The following is an 18,913-nucleotide window of genomic DNA, read 5'->3' as shown; positions in this document are numbered from 1 at the left end:
AAATAATAATACTACGCTTAAAACTAGTAAGAGCGTTCTAGATACTATTAAGACTAGTAATATTAAGATTACGTAAGAAAATAAAGAGGCACTTAAGCGTATTAATAGTAATAATAAAGATAACTACTCTATTTCTAAAGGCCTTATTAATCTAATAGATAACTATAGTAATAAGAGTAATACCTTATCTCTATTCTCTATCTCTTCTAAGATTATTCTATAAACTTCTTATAAGAGAGTAAAGAAGCGTAATAAGCTATATTAGTGTAAGAGAGAGTAGCATAAAATAAAGAGCTATACTAGAGTTAGACTTCTCTATACTCTATTTAAGAATTAATAAACTAAGCTATAACCTAAAGAAAAGAGTAAGAACGTATATTTCTAGACCTCTAATTTAAAATCTTATTTTTTTCTAGCAACTACTAATATCTACTAGGCAAAATATAGTGTAGAGAATAAGATTATATAAGCAGAGCTCTATTCTTCTATTCTCTTTCTTCTACTATTACTTCTCTTCTATTCTATCTTTCTAGCACGCTTAGCTCTACTTCTTCTTCTTTCTAATATCTCTTTAGCTCTCTATTCTAAGATCTTAGTCTTTCTAGTATTTATATCTAGACTTTACTAACTACACTACTATGTAGAATTATATTTTATAACTATAATAAAAAGACTCTATAATGCCTATTCTATAAGAAAATAGGTAGTGTATGTATAGCTTATTTCTTCTAGAGATCTTAGAAATTCTACTACTTCTACTAATAATATTAGTCTATACTTTCTAAGAAGAATATCTCTAATAGCACTAAGCTATATATAGTCTACTCTTATAGCTATCTCTTTACTACTGCCTTTTTTAAAGCTATCTATATAAAGTAAGAGCTCTACGCAGTATACTACTCTAAATACTAGTTATTCTCTAGCTTTACTAATAGAATATCTAGAAGATAGCTAAACTCTACTACTATAATAATAAGCTAATTAAGCTAACCTAGTTCTTTAGTAAGTATGCGCTTATAATTCTTACTATATTTAAGATATACTTTAGCAAATTTATAGTTAAGAAGGTATATTAGACTTTCTAGTAGCAAAACCTTAGAATATATAAGAAATATAGCTAATAGATTCTATTCTATAGGCGCTAAATATTAGTAACGTCTAGGTAAAGGCACTGTAGAGCTAGATTAATGCGCGTAATACTTTAGAAAGTTACTTTAGTATATACTCTTATCTTTTCTAATTTTTAGATAGAACTTCTACTAATTATTTCTAGCTTCTACTATTAATATTAATAACTACCTAATACTGTAAGTAAATAGAAAGGTAGCAAAGGCGTTAAGAGTAAAGTTAGCTTAGGCCTCTAAGAAGCGCTTTGTAGAGCTAGATAGTAATAACACTAATATAGAAAAGACACTAGTAAAGAAGAAAAGTTATTCTATAAAGACCTATAAGACTTAAAAGTTAATAGAGGTTTAGACTAGTATATATGTTATACTTACGCGCTATTATACGCTTCTTAGAAGGTCTAGTTACTATTATACGTATAACACTATAGCAGAAGGTTAGATAATAAGATATACGTATTTAAGGTTAGAATACTAAGTTATATAAAATAGTTAATAGATTACTCTTCTATAACGTAATACACCTTAATTCTTATTAATTATAATCTTTCTTATATAATATCGCAAAATTTCTACTCTTATATAGCTAACTTTATCTCTAGCCTTTTAATATAGGCTAGTTTTATATTACTACTAAAGGCTCTATACTACCTATACGTAATTTAGCTATTTTACACTTAGTAATTTTAATAGTATTAATTAGTTAGGTTAAAACTTTACCTCTTAAAAGCCCTTAATTTCTTAGTATATATAGAAAGTATAGAATAATTAGTATAATTACTAACTTTAGAAAAGAGTAAAGTTTCTTATAGAAAGAAACGCGTGTTTTGTAGAAAGAGCGTAAGTAACTAAGGTCTTATGCTAAAAAGCTTAGAAATACCTATGCTAAAGGTGTAAAAAATTTTTAGTAACTGCGTATAAATGTAAAATAACTATATTAGTAGTATTATAGCTGTTACTACTCTAAAAGTTTAATTATTAGTTTTACTACTCTTTTAACTATATATTTTATAAATTATAGAGGTTTTCTAGTAATTATAGTAACGCTGTAATTTTTTAAAGTAACTTTATATTATAAGTTAATTGCAAAAAACTATACGCCTACTTATAATAATAAGAAAAGAATATAATAGCTAGTTATGCTGTGTGTTCTATAGTATAAGCTTATATTTAATAAGCATTTTATCTATAACTTATATTATTATTCTTATATAAAGCACTAGCTATCTATATATCTTATTTCTTTATACTACTTTAATACTTTAAAGTATAAAAATAATAGTGCATGTAATTAATAGAGTTATTTCTCTAGATACTTATTATTTCTATTACTATTGCTAAAGTCTAGCTAGTTGCAGATACTACGCTATTTTGTAGTAATATCTATATCTCTAGTTATTAGTACTCTTTTATTTCTATTCTCTTTATATAAGAATATATCTATAAACCTATTTTCTAGTAAAGCGTATGCCTCTGCTACTACTAATTTATTAATCTATTATTATTCTTTATAAGCTTTCTCTATAATCTTCTTCTAAGGTAACTACTTTTAGGTCTCTACTTTTTTACTACGCTTAACTATTCTATAGTATTCTAGCTAGAAGCTATTAGAAGAATAATACGTCTTCTATATAATAACTATAGTCTTTTTATATATTAGCGCAATTATATTAGTTTCTCTAGAAGTTATATACGTTTTGCTTACTCTAGTGCTTTAAGTATATTACTTAGAAGTTAGAATTTTCTTTAGTAAAGCTTTTGTAAATCTAAGGCTAATAGCTAATTAGAATATTTATTCTATTAATCTATAGTAGTAAAGCTAAGCTAAAGTTCTAGTTATATATAAGAGTTTTAATATTATTACTATAAATCTTCTATTCTCTTAGATATAGCACTATGCTAGGTACTACTATAATACGCTAACTACTTACTATAATAGCGCAGCACTTAGAGCTATTATAGAGGTGCTTTAAAGGTGTTTAGAGTTCTAGTATTACGCTCTAAGTATCTATAGTAATACACTTAGTGTTACTAATATATTACTAGTTATTTAGCGCAAGACTTATTAGTAGTAGATCTACTCTAGCTCTTTAGTATAACTAGTAGTAGAAAGCTGCAAAGAGCGTAATATGCTAGTGTAGTTCTATATAGAAAGTAAGTAGCTACTAAGGTAAGTCTGCTCTTTATAGTAGTAGTATTAACCTTCTATTATTATTAAGTTTAGGCATAATACTCTTGTAAATACTAGAATATTTATCTATTAACTTCTTACTACTAGCTTACTAAAATTATCTTAATAAATTTACATAATATAAATGTATATAGAGAGAATTAGTAGTTATAAGCTCTTTTAGTGTATAGTAGTATATATTCTATTTAGCTAGGTACCTTACGTAAATATTAGTATTATAATATAATTCTAGCGTTTTTATAAAGAGCTTCTATATATAAACGCGTAGGTTATAAGGTCTTGCCTTATAAAGTAGCTATAGGCTATAAATTCTACTATAGCTCTATATATGTAAGAGATATTAATAGTTAAGATAATTATATTAAGTTAAGTACTAAGTAAGAGATTGCGTGTAGGTTAAGAGACCTACGTAGGTAGAACTTTAGTGTTTCTTACTTAGTGCGACTAGGCCTAATTAGGTAGAGTTGCAGGTTTAATCTACAACACTACCTTTCTCTAAGAAGAGAGTAAGTTCTAACGCTTAAACTACTTTCTAATTAAAAAGATAAAGAAAATATAAAGAAAAAAACTATTGTATAAATTCTGCCTGCTTTGCAAAAGCTTCTATAGACTAAACATTAATGCTTGTATTATTTCTATTTCTATATCTATTTCTATATTACACTAATTACAGCCTTAATTATACGTATTATAAGTATCTATTGTATTACACGTGCGCTTATGTTAGCTGTAATTAGTAGAATAGTTAATAAGGCGTTGTGTGTGCGTAAATAATAGCGTAATATAATAGAGATCTATTATAAGGTAAGTATAAGTTACTAGTAACATAGCGACTTTAGCGTTCTGTCTTAATAGTAGTAACTTAACACGTTAGTTCTTGCTATAAGTATAGCGCTAGTAAGTCTCTTAAAAAGGCATAACTTAGCTAGCGCTCTTAATAGTAGTAAGCATAACCTTTATATCTTAGTCTTACTATTAGTCTTGTTAGCTATTATTGCTACAGAACTTCTAGTAATTATCTAAGCCTTAATTTACTATAACAGAGTTACTAAGTTTAACTAAGAGTATAGCTAGCAGAATAACTCTAATAATATTATTATAACTACTAGGTATTAGATAACTATTATCTAAGCGTAGTTAAGAGCATAAAGTTGCATAACTAGCATATTCTATTTACTAACAAGTAACTTAAACTTTTAGTGTATAGCGGGTTTGTGCGGATAGTTGCGATAATAGCGTATAATAGTGTTAGCAGCATCTACTAAGTTTATATACAGCTTCTAAGAAGAATTATTAGAACTAATAGAATAGTTAGACTATTAAACTAAGTACTAGAGAAGACTAGAGTTCTTCTTACTCTTGTAGATGCAAGTAGCAGAATTCTTAAGCTTAGAATTAAGGCGGTAATTGTTAATAGCTTTAACTATGTACTCTATACTATTCTCTACCTCTAGGTTAAACTTAGCTAGCACCTTAGAGTTCTAGGCTTATCTAGAGAGAGGTGTATTATTAATAAGGTAAAGCAGCTAAGAGTAAAATATGTTGTAAATACGCTTTATCTAGAGTAGAAGATCTAGCTTATAGGCAGTGTTATTAATTACGCGCACAATAGTAAAAGAACTATAGTTCTTTAGGTCTAAGAAAGCTAATAGGCGTTATATCCGCAAATTGCGGGTGTCTAGTATAACCTTATTACCTATCTAAAAGAAGAGAGTAGGCAGTTAGCCTTTATTAGCATACTTAGCCTACTTAGCTTGTGCCTACTACATTAATACGCAAAGTTCTTTCTAAAGGGCCTTTATACAATTAGCGAAGGCATTAGTATTTAGTTGTTTATATTACGCAGATATAGTTAATATTATAGGTATTAGTAGAGGTAGTTTAATACTACTGTGTAGTTTGTATCTCTTTATAGCGAAGAATAGCGACTTACCTATAGTAGAGCTAATACTAGAATTAGCTTTAAACTCCGCTATTAGAAGAAACAAGGCCTAGTTATCTTAGTTATAATTAACGTAGAACTAAAGATACTACTTAAGGTAGAAGTTAGCGTTCTTAGTCTAGCTGTTAGTCTAAGAGTAATAAGTAGTAGAGAACTTTAGCTTAACTCTAAGTTACTAATAGAGTTACTTCTAAAAGTGTAACATAAACTAAGCTTTATAGTCTAAGATAATCTTCTTAGAAAAACCTTTCTTTTTCTAGACGTATTTAATAAAGGTAATAATAAGGGCGTTAGTAGTTATACTTACTATAGTAATAAACTTCTTCTTTTTAGTAAGGTAGTTAATAATAACTAAGATATTAGTAAAGGTTTATCTATTGTGCTCGCATAGTAGAAGATGTATAATAAAGTCTATAGAGATATAAGACTAGTACTTGTCTAGAATTAGAAGAGAATATAGTAGACTATGCTTACTCTTATAATATGCCTTGCTGCGCTTATAAGTTAGATAAGCGCGAATATACTACGCAACGTTAGTTATTATTCTTAGCTAGTAGTACTAACGCGTAAGCTTTAAGTAGAGTTTATACTTACTACTATAACCTCTATAGACGCTCTTGTAGACTTATTTAATAACCTAAGTGTAAATAACGCTAGCAGAGACGTAGACTTTGTTATGTATAAAGAGTAGACTATTAGTAAGTTAGTAGTTGCCTAGCTCTAATTAAAGATGCTTTTCTCTATAAATAAGCTTAAACAAGAGCTGTTATAGACTATTCTTCTTAGCTTTAACAATTACTTATAGCACTACGTTATTATTATATCTCTTTCTAATGTATTCTAATAGTGTGTTCTAGTTAAGCAATTTAATTAGAGGCGTAGTAGGCAGCTTTGTAATAATAGAAGGCGTAGTAAGCAGCTTTGCGATAGTTAGTAATGTTATAGAAGATAGTGTAGTAGACAACAGTGTAATAGGCGATAGTGCGATAGGCAATAGTATAATAGGCAACAGTACAACAGGTAACGTTATAGTGTATAGAGGAGAAGAGTGCAATAGAGGAGTAAGTGTAGGCGCTGTTACGTTAGGCGAGTCTGTAATATTACTAGGCTATAGTAGGGAAATAACGTTATTATAGTTAGCGCAGCACTCTAAAGCTCTAATTTCTTTTCTCTTAGGTTTAACACTAGGTAGTGTAGCGAGAAAAGTATAACGCTTAGTAACGCTGTTCTTCTTGCTAAGCTAGTATAGTATTTACGCAACTATAGAGATAGGTTTAGTAATAGTATAACGTTAACCTATGTTTGCAAGGTACACTATATAGTAAGAACCTCTATCTTTAGCAACGCGAATAGTATAGATGCGCGCGTTAGAATTAACTTAATCTAGTTTAATTATTACCTAGACTTAATGTTGCCTGCAAGAGTTATTAGTAGTATTAGATAAGTTACCTAGCTATTAGGTAAAAGCGTCTAGCTTTGTGCCTTACTTGCTAGAGCAGTACTTAATAATAAAATTAAACTCTAATAAGAACTTAGACTAGTAGGCTTATTACCTATTAAGACGCTTTATAGTTATAAAAGTTTAAAAGGCTTAATAATTAGATAACACCTTAATAGAGTTGTTAGTGCCTAACAGTTTAAATCTCTATTTCTTAAAGGCATTTATAATAGTAAGAAGTTCTTTGTTATAGATTTTGTAATTACACTTAGCTAGGTTTATCTTATAAGAAAGAAATGCGACTAGGTAAAGAACTCTATTAGTGTTCTTCTGCAACAAGACTGCAGTAGTAACAAAGTTAGATACGTTAGTCTCTAGCTATATTTCTAGGTTAGAGTTAAAGTAAGTAAGAACTCTAGTATTATAGAAGGTATTCTTAAGACGTGTAAAAGCAGCTACAGCTTTAGAATCTAGCGACAAGAGAAACTAATATCGCTAGTTCTTACTATTGCTGTCTTTGCGCGTAAGCTTAGTTAATAATTTAGTAATATAGAAGAAACTCTTAATAAACTATTAGTAGAAGTTAGTAAATCTAAGAAAGGCTTATACGTCTTTAATAGAGTAAGAGACTTGCTAGTTAAGTACTATAGAGACCTTCTTTAGATCTATTTTAATTTCTTTAGTAGTAAGAATAAGACTAAGGTACTTAACTTTCTTTACCTTAAACTTACACTTAGAAGAGTTAAGGTAAAGTCTAGCGTCTTAGATCTTAGTAAGCACTTTAATAATATTAGCTTTATAGTCTACTTTGTTATTACTATAGGTATAAATAAGAATATTATTAATGTAAGTAGTATAGATATTGTCTAAATATTTCTGTAACGTTTTATTAATAAACGTCTAGAAGGTCTTAGAGATATTGCAGAGACTAAAGAGTATAATAATATACTTATAGAGACTATATTGTGTAAGAAAAGTAGTCTTCTCTTTATCTTCTTCTTTAATGTAGATAGTATTAAACGCTGTAATAACGTTAATAATTATTATCTACTTAACTTTAGCTATACGCGCTAACGTCTTCTTAATAGATAGTAGTGCGTTGTAATTCTTCTTTATAATAGTATTAAGTTAATAGTAGTCTACACAGATCTAAAGACTACTACTAGGTTTTTTTATAACTAGCACTAGTAAGGTATATAGTAACGTAGATAGTTATATAAATCTACAGCCTAATATATTATTAATATAGGCCTTAATAGCTTTTATTTTAGTGTAGGTAAGTCTATAGATCTTAGGCTTGTAAATGCAACTATCTATGTTAATCTTGTAGTTAACACTAGGTTAACGCAGGCTAAGCTTCTCTACTTACACTAGATTAAACAAGTCTAGTATCTTATTATAGATCTATAGAGAAACTAGCTTATAGATCTTAGCTTTAGTTATATAAGAACTATCTATCTTATTTATATACTTCTTATAGTTCTCTTACATAATAGTAGTAAGGCAAGTAATATTACGCTTAAAAGTATTAAGGTTATAGTTACTATTGTTACTGTTAGAAGAGTTAGCGAGCTTCTTCTAGTTCTGTAGTTATACCTATATAGCTTTATTAGAGTTACGCGTAGCTATAAGAAAAGCGGCCTTAGCTATAATTATATAGATCTTACTAAGAGTAGTAGTCCTATGTAACTTAGAGCGCAGAGGTGTCTTACTATTGCTATATATAGTTTCTAGTTACCTGTATTTAAGATAATAACTAGTATAGTAGAGTAAAGTAAATAATAAGCTCTAAGAGGAGAACGTAATAGTAGAATTGTAGTTCTTAAGCTAAGTTATGCCTAAGATAACGTTGTAGTCGCTAATATCTATAACGTAATATATAACTAAGGTAGAGTAGCTACTGTATTTAATTAGCAATTCTACGGCTTAGTCTAGTGTGTTAACTACTTTGCTATTAGCGAGAGAGAAACAAATTAGAGTAGTAGTACAGCTAGTCTTTAGTCTTATAGAGGCTACCTACTTCTAGTTTATAAAGCACGCGCTAGCACTAGTGTTAATAAGTATAGTAGTTTTCTTCTATTCTTAGGTATTAGAGAATATGTAGAAGTTAAAGCGTAACTAAGAGGTTAAGTAAATGTTACCTTTAACTACAAGAGCAGAGATATAGTAATTGTAAATAGTAGAAGAAGGTAAGGTCTTCTAGAATAGAACTCTAGCGGTAGTAACCTAAAGACAATTATAATAATCTCTTATTCTCTAGATCTACTAAGTGTCTTTGCGCTAGTTAAGCTTCTAAATGCAACTATTGTTAGAAGCCTCTAAAAATTCTTCTTTAGCTTACCTATCTTGTCTAGGTTCTCTACTACTTTATTCTTAGTAGACTTGTTATTAGCAACTTTATCTAGGTCTTTATTACTAATAAACTCTGTATTAACATAGGTAAGCTTTATGCTACTAAGCTTAGGCTTAATCTAGTTCTAGTTAAGAATCTTATAGCTAGTCTTGTTGCGGGCTTAGTAACTAGATTTACTATAATAGAAATAGACTTTAGCCTTTGCTATAGCTTTGCGCTACTAATTCTTGCGCTTCTTTACTACCTTGCGCTGCGCGCTACGTCTAGTTTGTGTCTTGCGTGCGCAGCTGTAGTTGTTTAGAGAACGCGTATGTAAGAACTTAGTAGTAGTAGAACGTAACTTCTTAGTAACCTACTTGCCTAGGTTAATCTACTTCTAAGTTACGTTAGCTTAGTAGATAGTGTTAAGAAACTTAATAAGGGCGTTATGTTAAGCATTGTTAAAACTATAGAATATAGAGAAAGCGAGTAATAGGCGAAGAAACTATTACGTATACAGAAGTATAGTCTAATCTAAATACTTAACTAGCTAGGCAATAGCTATAAAGTAACCTTGCTAGTTAGTAAACTTCTTAGAATTGCTCTGCTTTAAGAATCTATCTATAAGCTTATTCTAAGTAGTAATAACCTTCTTATAGGTAGACATGCTATAGTACTAGTCTAAACCTTCTAGAATGTTTATGTAGTTCTTGAATTTTATGTCTTTAATGTATACTTATGCAGAACTATTAACTTGCGTCTATAGATAAGCGACCTATTATAGTTCTAGTATAGACTTGCACTTCTAGATAGCTGTACAACGCTACTTATTATAGTTCTTGTTGTTATTATCTCTCTTCTAGACTTTAACGTTAGGCAGCTTAAAGAAGATAGTAGTAGCAGCGCTAACTATAGAAGGGGCTAGAGCTTAATGCACTTACTACTAGCTATTGTATAGAGACAGCACGTAGCTGTGTAGATCTGCATTAAGAGGGTTAGACATCCTACAATAGAATTGCGATTGTAATTGTAATAAGAAAGAAGAGCGTTAGCAATAATTGCTACAGGTGTAGTAGTTAGTTAGTTAGTTAGCTAGAGTAGTGTAATAGCTAGAATATAGGTTAGGTAACGCAGTGCGATAGTTAACGTAACGCTCTAGCGACAGGTCTTAGCGAGAGTAGTAAGCGTTGTAATTATAGCGATAACTATAAGTGTTGCGCGTGTCGCGCGTATTGCGACTGTTTTAGTTCTAGGCCTTGCAACGCTAAATAGTATAAGGTTAGAAGTGTAGATTGTAAGACTGCAGACGCGTAACTACGTTGTTGTACTTGCAACGTTATTACTCTGTAGAAGTAGAGAGCTTATTATTTGCTTTAGTTACTTATGTAAGCTGTGTTAAGAGCGACTTATTCTTAGCGCAGACAAACTTGTAGTTATTGTTAGTCTCTGCTTGCTATTAATAATAGCGAAAGAACTGCTTCTTCTTAGCCTTAAGCTAATTGTAGAAGTTGTAATATAGTTGTTTAAACTTCTCGCACTACTTTTCTTTCTTGTCTAAGACTTAGGCTAGCTCTTAGTAGTTAGAGTTAGAGTAGCTGTTGTCTAGAGCAAGCTTAAGACGTTCTACTTCCTTTGTTAACTTGTTGCTCTAGGCAGTTGCAAGTCTAAGGTTAGTAGTAGCGTCTTTAAGCTTAGTTAACACCTTGTCTACGTTCTTGCGAGCCTTTATAAGTGCTTTAATGTACTACTATAGCTAGGTCTTACTCTTCTTAAGGCGCTTGTTAAGAGACTTATTAAAAGATACAAGCTAGGTGTACGCTTTCTAGAGAACAGAGGTGTTAGCTGCTTTAAGAGTAGGTGCAGCGTTAGAAAAGGCGCGTATTATATTAATAACAAGCTTGCGCACTATAGTAGGTTAGTTATTAACTAGATTAATAAGATCTTTGTCTATGTTAATAACAAATAAAGTCTCTTCTTCTAAAGAGCAATCTTAGCCTAGATGCAACGTATACCTATCTACGCATTTAGCGTGTTCTAATACAATAATGTATAAGAATGTTGTTAAATATTCTAGTTATGCGTGTACTATCTGTTTGTCTTTAACAGACTATAGATAGTAGCTACTAATAGTAATGTTGTAGATAAGAGATAGATTAATTATTGTAGGCTTAGTTTAACTTACGTTAGAGTAATTTCTATCTAGATTTAGAAGTGCGGGGTAGCTAAAGGTACTTTGTTAACTAGGCTTAGTTTAGTAAACGATAGAAAGATTGTTAGGATTAAGACCTTAGCTAATAGTGTTTTAAGTGTTAGTAAGAGAGAAGAAGAGAGCGACAGGCAATAATTGCTTAACAAGTTGCTTACAGCTTAACTCTTAGCTACGCAAGGGTGTTGTAGCGTAGCTCTTACCTATCTTAGTCTTTCTAGAGAGGCAGTAACTAATGCGACAGAATAGACTGTTATTATTAGATGCTAATTTAGAAACTAGAGGAGGACCTATTATTGCGCGGCGGCTAGACGTAGGTCTAGAGAGGCTAGCGAGAGCTAATATAGTAAGTGCGGTGTTAGTAGAAATACGACAGCGCGATAAGCGATAACAGTTGTTGTAATGCAAAGATTGCTTAACAGTGTTAGTAGAAGTAGAAGTTGTAGTTAAAGGTAAGAGAGTAAGAGAGTAATAGAGTAAGAGAGTGCGTTGTTATATAGCGGGAGCAGAGCTAATTGTTTACTACTGTCTTTCTACTTACTTATTGTAAAGCAGTAAGTCTAACTATCTACTATTTACTAAGGTGCTGCGAATGTTGCGCTCGTTCTAGTACAGTCGCGACACTCTCTTAGAGTTGCACTGCCTTAGCAACGTTCTTTAGTAATAGGCTTCTAGCGTAACACGCCTGTAGCGTCTGCGATTAGCGCGATAGCGCAGATTCTAGCGATCTGTCTATACGATAAGTTCTGCTCTGCTGTTATATAACAGAGTCTTACGGCTAGTTAGTTGCAGGGCTATTCTAATGCGGGAATGTGTCTAAAGGTAGAGGATGTATTGTAGAGTTGCGATTGCTGTCTTAGCTGCGGGGTCGCAATTAGCGGGGTAGCGTCTTTGCGACGTTGCGATGTTTAACGCTGCGCGCTAAGTTCTTTAGAGCAGTTACTTTCTGCGCGTGTTCTAGGTACTGTTAGTAGACGCAATCTAGTGTAAGAGACGTTAATAGTTAAGATAATTATATTAAGTTAAGTACTAAGTAAGAGATTGCGTGCAGGTTAAGAGACCTGCGTAGGCAGAACTTTAGTGTTTCTTACTTAGTGCGACTAGGCCTAATTAGGTAGAGTCGTAGGTTTAATCTACGATAATATATCTCTCTTATATTAGCACTAATATTAGTATTTTCTATATTTTAGGCTATATCTATTAGCAGCGCTACTACTATATAAGGTAGTAGTTACTATTTTCTATAGGCTTATTATCTACTAGCTATAGTTATAAGTGTAAGTAAATGTGTAGTTAAAATAGAGAGAATATCTTATTTTGTATAAGAATTCTAAACGCAATATCTATTAATAGCACTAGAGTAGCTAAGACTAGCTAAAATCTAGCCTATAGCTAATAGTCTATAGCTACATTTTATATTAGAACGTTAGTACAGACTCTAAGAGCCGCTAAGAGCTTAGTCTAGCTAGGTATACCTAGTGCTTAATATTAATTAGCTAGTAATAATAAGAATTGCTAAATAAAAGACTAGAAATAGCAGCACTATAATAAGAAGGTTAGAGTCTAGAGTTAATAGAAAGTAGGCTCTTAGGTCTACAGCTTCTACCTACGCTACTCTACTAATACTTATAATATATTATACTAGCATTACTTTCTAAAAGCTCTAAGATACTAAGAATTATAACTATAGCCTAATACTTTTATAATCTTATTTAGACTATTACCTATAGCGTTAGCACTAATAGAGGTAATATTTTAGACAGCACTAACCTTAAGGTTACTAAGAAGATAGCTAAATAAGATTAGGTTATTAAGAATATTAGAGCTAAACTTAGTAAAAACCTAGAAATAATAAGTAATTAATAGGCTGCGCTCTTTACTAGTATTTAGAAAAACGTAAAAGAAGCTTATACGCTACGTACTTATAAAGGCTATACTTTGTATATAATACTCTTCTTACCTAGGCTCTTTAGTTTTAATAAGTTTATAGTTAAATTACAAAACTAAAGGCTTTTATAAAGTAGTATTACCTACCTAAGTGTTAAGATATTAGTAGGCTCTATAAGTATACTTTGTAGGTTCTATGTCTTTAGATCTACTTTAGCTATAGAAAGAAACTCTATAGTCTCTTAGTAGATATAGAGGTTTTAGCGCATAATAGTAGTATTAATAAAGTAAATAATATACTCTATAAGAAGAGCTAACCTTTTAGGTAGTCTACTGCCTCTACTATATAAGCTACTGCTACGTACTACTATGTTTACAAGCTTAGCTAGTCTAATACTATATATACCTAAAATATTAACAGCTCTTAGTTAGAAAATCTATATAACTTAAACCTTATCTAGCTATATATATAGTCTCTTAAACGCTAAAAGGTACGTTAAAGCTTTATAATACTAAGGTAGCAATATTCTATATACTAACTACTTTAGGCGCGTAAGAGTATACTATTATCTAGTTAGAAGGCTATTACTAAGAAAGCGCTTAAGCAGTTATACTAATATAACGCAGGCGTAGAGTACAAAGCTAGAATTAACTAAGGTTCTTTTAACAAATCTAAAGAAAGACTTTAGAGTAGATACTACTAGTAACTTATAATAACGCTTGCGTATATAGTTGTGTTTTATTATCTATTACGCCTAGATAAAGTGCTATATATTTAAGTATAATATATCTACTAGTAGAATTATAAATTAAGTTAGGTTAAACTTACGCTAAGCTTCTGCAAAACTATATAAGCTAGAGGTAAGTCTTTATAAATACTAAGGTTTCTATATAATACTTATAGAGGTGTATAGGCGTTAAGCTCTTTATTTTATATTTTAACTAGAAAAGACTATAGGTTAATATACCTACTCTATTAGTAGAGTAGCTTACTACCTCTAAAATTAAGAGAGAATACTTGTTTATGCTATTTACTATATCTAACTAACTAAAGCTTATAGATAGATAATAAAAGAAGCTAGTACTATTTACTAGAAATACTAAGCTTTTATACGCTAATACTCTATAGAGCTATATAACCTTCTTTTAAAACTTCTACTATAACCTATATAATATTAGTAAAGAGGTTTAGCTATATAGTAGCTACTCTTTTTAACAAGAGACTGCATAGTAGTATATAATAAATAAGATATAGAATATTATTATACTTATTTAATAGAGAGGTTAGAGTAAGAAATTTAATATAGAAATAATTATTTAGTATATAATTAGCGTTTTTAATAAGTAGGCGCATAGCTAGGTAGACTACTTCTATCTCTTCTCTAATAAGAATAGCCTATGTTACGTATACAGAAGAAGCTATAGGTATAAGCTCTAGCGTAGTTATTAGATTATAAGTTCTATAATAAAATTCTTATAAATACTAATAAATTTCTCTTTAGGTCTAGTAATATTACGTTGTGTATAGATTAGCGCTCTCTAGGCCTATTACTATAAACTATACAGTTCTACTACGTCTTTCTATCTTATAACTCTAAAATTCTCTACGTACTCTATATTATAACTAACGTATTATAAATATAGATATAACGCTCTATATCTATTATAATCTCTACTCTTCTTTACATAGCCTTTTACTTTTCTCTTTAACGCGTTTTATTACTAGTAATAGCTTTCTAATTAAAGAAGAATAGAAAGCTATCTAAACTGCGCGCGCAAGAAGTTAGTAGAAAGTTCTAGAAGTAATAGAATAAGCCTACTATTTCTAAGGTTACTACTAATAGAATCTAAGATATCTATAATATTCTAGATAATAAGCTAGCTTCTATAAACTCTAAGCTACTATATAAGGTTTCTATTAATTCTGCACTATATAGGCTGCGCAGAAATAATAGAGTCTAGTAGTAATAATCTTAGAGCTTCTATTACTCTCTATTATGCTTACTCTTACTATCTACACTTAATAGAGCTATTAATAGAGATAGAGGTAATAGTGCTATACTAGATAAAGACTAGGTAGCACTAGTTAGTATATAATAGGCTTCTATCTTATTAACCTAGTAAACTTATATAACTATAGCAAAAGCTCTAGAAATTAAAGAGTGTAAAAAGTAGAATAGTTAGCTACCTAAGAGTAGCTTTACTAGCTCTAGAAGCTGCTATAAGACGTGTCTACTAGTAATTATATTAGAGAAAAAGACCTAAAAACTCTAAGATAATAGAAGAAAAGCTTTAGTAATTTTAAAGACTTACAGCTTCTACAATACCTACTTATATTAACTAGGTCTTACTTTTAGAGTAATAGTAATATTTATTTTTACTATTATAGCTATAAGATATTATAGTCTATAAGCTATACCTTATTATCTCTAATATTCTAGCTACTAACTCTTAGTACTATAGTGCCTTGCTATAGGTAATAATAGCTCTAATAGTACTAAAGATAGAGAGCTTTTTCTATGTAGCTGCCTTTATAAGGTATCTATATTAGAGATATAGTATATAAAGAAGAGGTTTTTTGCAGTATACACTAACTAACACTTATTCTTTTTAGTTTTTCTAACGTTAATTCTTATAAAATATAGAGAATAAATAGATAGAGCTTAAAAAGGTAGGTAGCTAAGTAGAGTATATTAGTTCTAAAACTTTTAGAAAATACAAACTACTACTTCTCTAATTCTAGAAGATAATATTTAGGCGCTTTAATTTTAATATAGTAGGTTACATTATATAGCATTTCTAGAGCGCCTTCTTATTATTAATAGGTATAGCTGTTTAATTACTATAGATAATAGAAAACAAGACTTATTACTTTTAATAATAAAGAAGAGCGTACTACTACCTATCTTTATAAGTTTATATTATTATAATAACGCGTCTATAGCTAATACGCAATACTAGAACTAAATTCTAGTTATATATAGTAAGTATAAAAGAAGCGTAAGTAAACGTAAAAGTAGTTATATAGTATATAAATATAGTCTGTACTAGATATTTAAAGTTTATCTAATCTACTACTTTAACTACTCTTATAATATCTAGATTCTACTATTATAGTCTTATTTATTATAAGATTCTGTTCTATAGTGCTATGTACTAACTAGTTATCTACTTCTTTACTTACTATAGAAATTCTGCCTAGTTCTAAAGCACTGCTGCTTTATAGTAACTAGTAGACTAGCTAGAATTTATAAGTTCTCTCTAGCCTTTTCTCTAGTCTTTTATTTTAAAGCTTATTAATTTTAATTATATTCTTCTTCTCTACGTTAGAGTTTATTATAATATCTCTACTCTTAGCTATAACCTCTAAATTTATAAGCTTTCTCTCTTACTTTCTTAGTAGCTACTTTAGGTAGCGTAAGGTTAGCTTCTAATTTTTATTTTATATATTATATTTTACTATCTACTTACTACTTTTTGTTTTAAAACTTTATACTTTATAAGCTTTACTATTTCTTCTCTAGCCTCTTTCTTGCTCTATACTAACTACTTTATCTTCTAGACTTAGCTTTATATCTAGTAGAAGGCTCTACGCCTATAAGCATAATAATTATAATACTTCTTACTCTACTACTATTTTATGTATCTTTTAAGTTATAGAAAGAAAAAGTCTATATAAAAAATAGCTATTTAGAGTAAATACCTTATTAAGACTAAGAATATTATTATAAATAGCTATTAGAACGCGCTTAATATCTTTTAGATAATCTTAGTCTTGTACTAGTAACTTTAGAAAGAAGAATAATAGTTAAAATATATATATAGAGAATAAGTTTTATTCTATATTCTATATAGCAAATATTAATTAGACTATAAATATAGTAACAAGAACATTAAGCTCTAAACCTTTATCTCTACTAAGATTACGCCTCTAAAGAGCTAAAAGAAGCGTAATAAGCTATAGTAGTAGAGACGTACACTAGAAAAGTCTAAGAGCTGTATTTAGGTAGCTACTCTACGTACTAAGTATAACGCTAGATAGACTAAGCTAAACTCTAGAAGTAAGAGTAAGAATATATATTTCTAGACCTCTTAATTAAAATCTTATTTCTTCTAAGTAACTCTTTATATCTACTAAGCTAAATATAATATAAAGAATAAGGTTATATAAGTAGAGCTCTATTCTCTTATCTTCTTTCTTCTACTACTACTTCTCTTCTATTCTATTTCTCTAGCACGCTTAGCTTTTCTTTTTCTTCTTTCTAATATTTACCTAGCTCTCTATTCTAAGCTCTTAGTTCTTTTAGTATCTACGCTTAGATATTTATAACTTTATCTATATAAAATCTAATATTCTCTAACTAAATATATAAAGATTTAAAGTACTACTATAGCTAATCTATAGTAGCCTTATGTGCAGCCTATTCTTTCTTAAGATCTAGTTTTTTCTAATTATTCTAGATAGAATATATAAAAATATATAGCTCTTATAACCTTTTTATTTTCTACTCTATTACTATAATACTTTAGTAGATTTTACACTATAGTTACTATCTAGTATATATACTCTTCTTAGCCTACGCTAAATAGCTATTGTAATTTTAGATACTTTATACCTATTTCTTAGTAATTCTAATCTCTACTACTCTAAATATTAGTAGTGTTGCGCTTTAATACCTTAAAAGCTTTATAGTAGAGTTTACTCTCTTTTATATATATAAGGTTCTCTACACTTTTTTATAGTAGCTTTTAAAAATACTAAGAGAATAGTATTAATATCTATAGTCTATACTACGCTAGATAAAGGTATGCGCGTAGTAACTATACTACAAAGACTAGAGTAGTTATATACCTAGTATAGCGTAAGCCTATAAACCTTCTCTTATATCTTCTAAGGTTATAATAGCCTTTTAACGTTTACTTCTAAGGCGTTATTTTTATAGTTAAGTTAAAACTATAGCTATTAGTATACTTAGAAGATATAATAGCTATAGTATAATAGAAGTTATATAGTTAACGTATAAAGAGAATAAAGACTAATATATTAAGTGTTATTTAAGGCTTAATGCTTAGTATTCCTAAGGTTTATAGTGTAATTTCTAGTAAGTCTACTAACTTTTATTTTATTTATAGCTCTAAAAAATTCTATATATAATAATATACGTTGCGTAGGTATCTACACTTAATAAGAAAAAGCTAAAAAGCGCCTACTCTCTTTAAATATATAAAAAAAAAAGTCTATTAATACTTACTCTTCTCTATGTACTATTACTATAACTCTACCTCTATATATAGTACTTCTAAACTTACCTTAGTACTATATATTATAAAAAGAGGTATACGTTTATAAACTCTATTTTTAATAGGCTTTTTAACTCTAGTACTTATATAGAGACGCTAACCTAAAGTTAAGTTAGCTTCTAGATTTTAGCTACGCAGGTTTGTGTTTGCAACTTTACCTCTTAGCGCCTAATTCTGCTTAGTTGTGGATTATAGCGCCGGTAGCGCGCCCGGGTGTAGATAGATGGATCACGTTCTGAGACCGTTATCGTTGATGCTGGCGGCGGTGAGCAATATCGGCAGCGTTAATTTGGCATTTGACACATATGCCGGTGCCTGTATCGCTGTGTATGATTATTGATCGCGCTCTTCGTCAATTTCTAATCTCAGTCAGGTACCGAGGTAGTCTTTGTCTGGAAAGTTCCAAAGCAAGGGCGTTGATGCAAGCAGCGATGTATGTCTGTACACCGAGACAACGCATAACGACATCCCGCGAAATCTCTCGTCATATCG

The sequence above is a fragment of the Alternaria hordeiaustralica genome (assembly GCF_023758085.1).
Source record: "Alternaria hordeiaustralica strain BMP 2776 chromosome Unknown scaffold_1, whole genome shotgun sequence".
Lineage (NCBI taxonomy): Eukaryota > Fungi > Ascomycota > Dothideomycetes > Pleosporales > Pleosporaceae > Alternaria > Alternaria hordeiaustralica.
Note: the sequence above shows the minus strand (reverse complement) of the source record.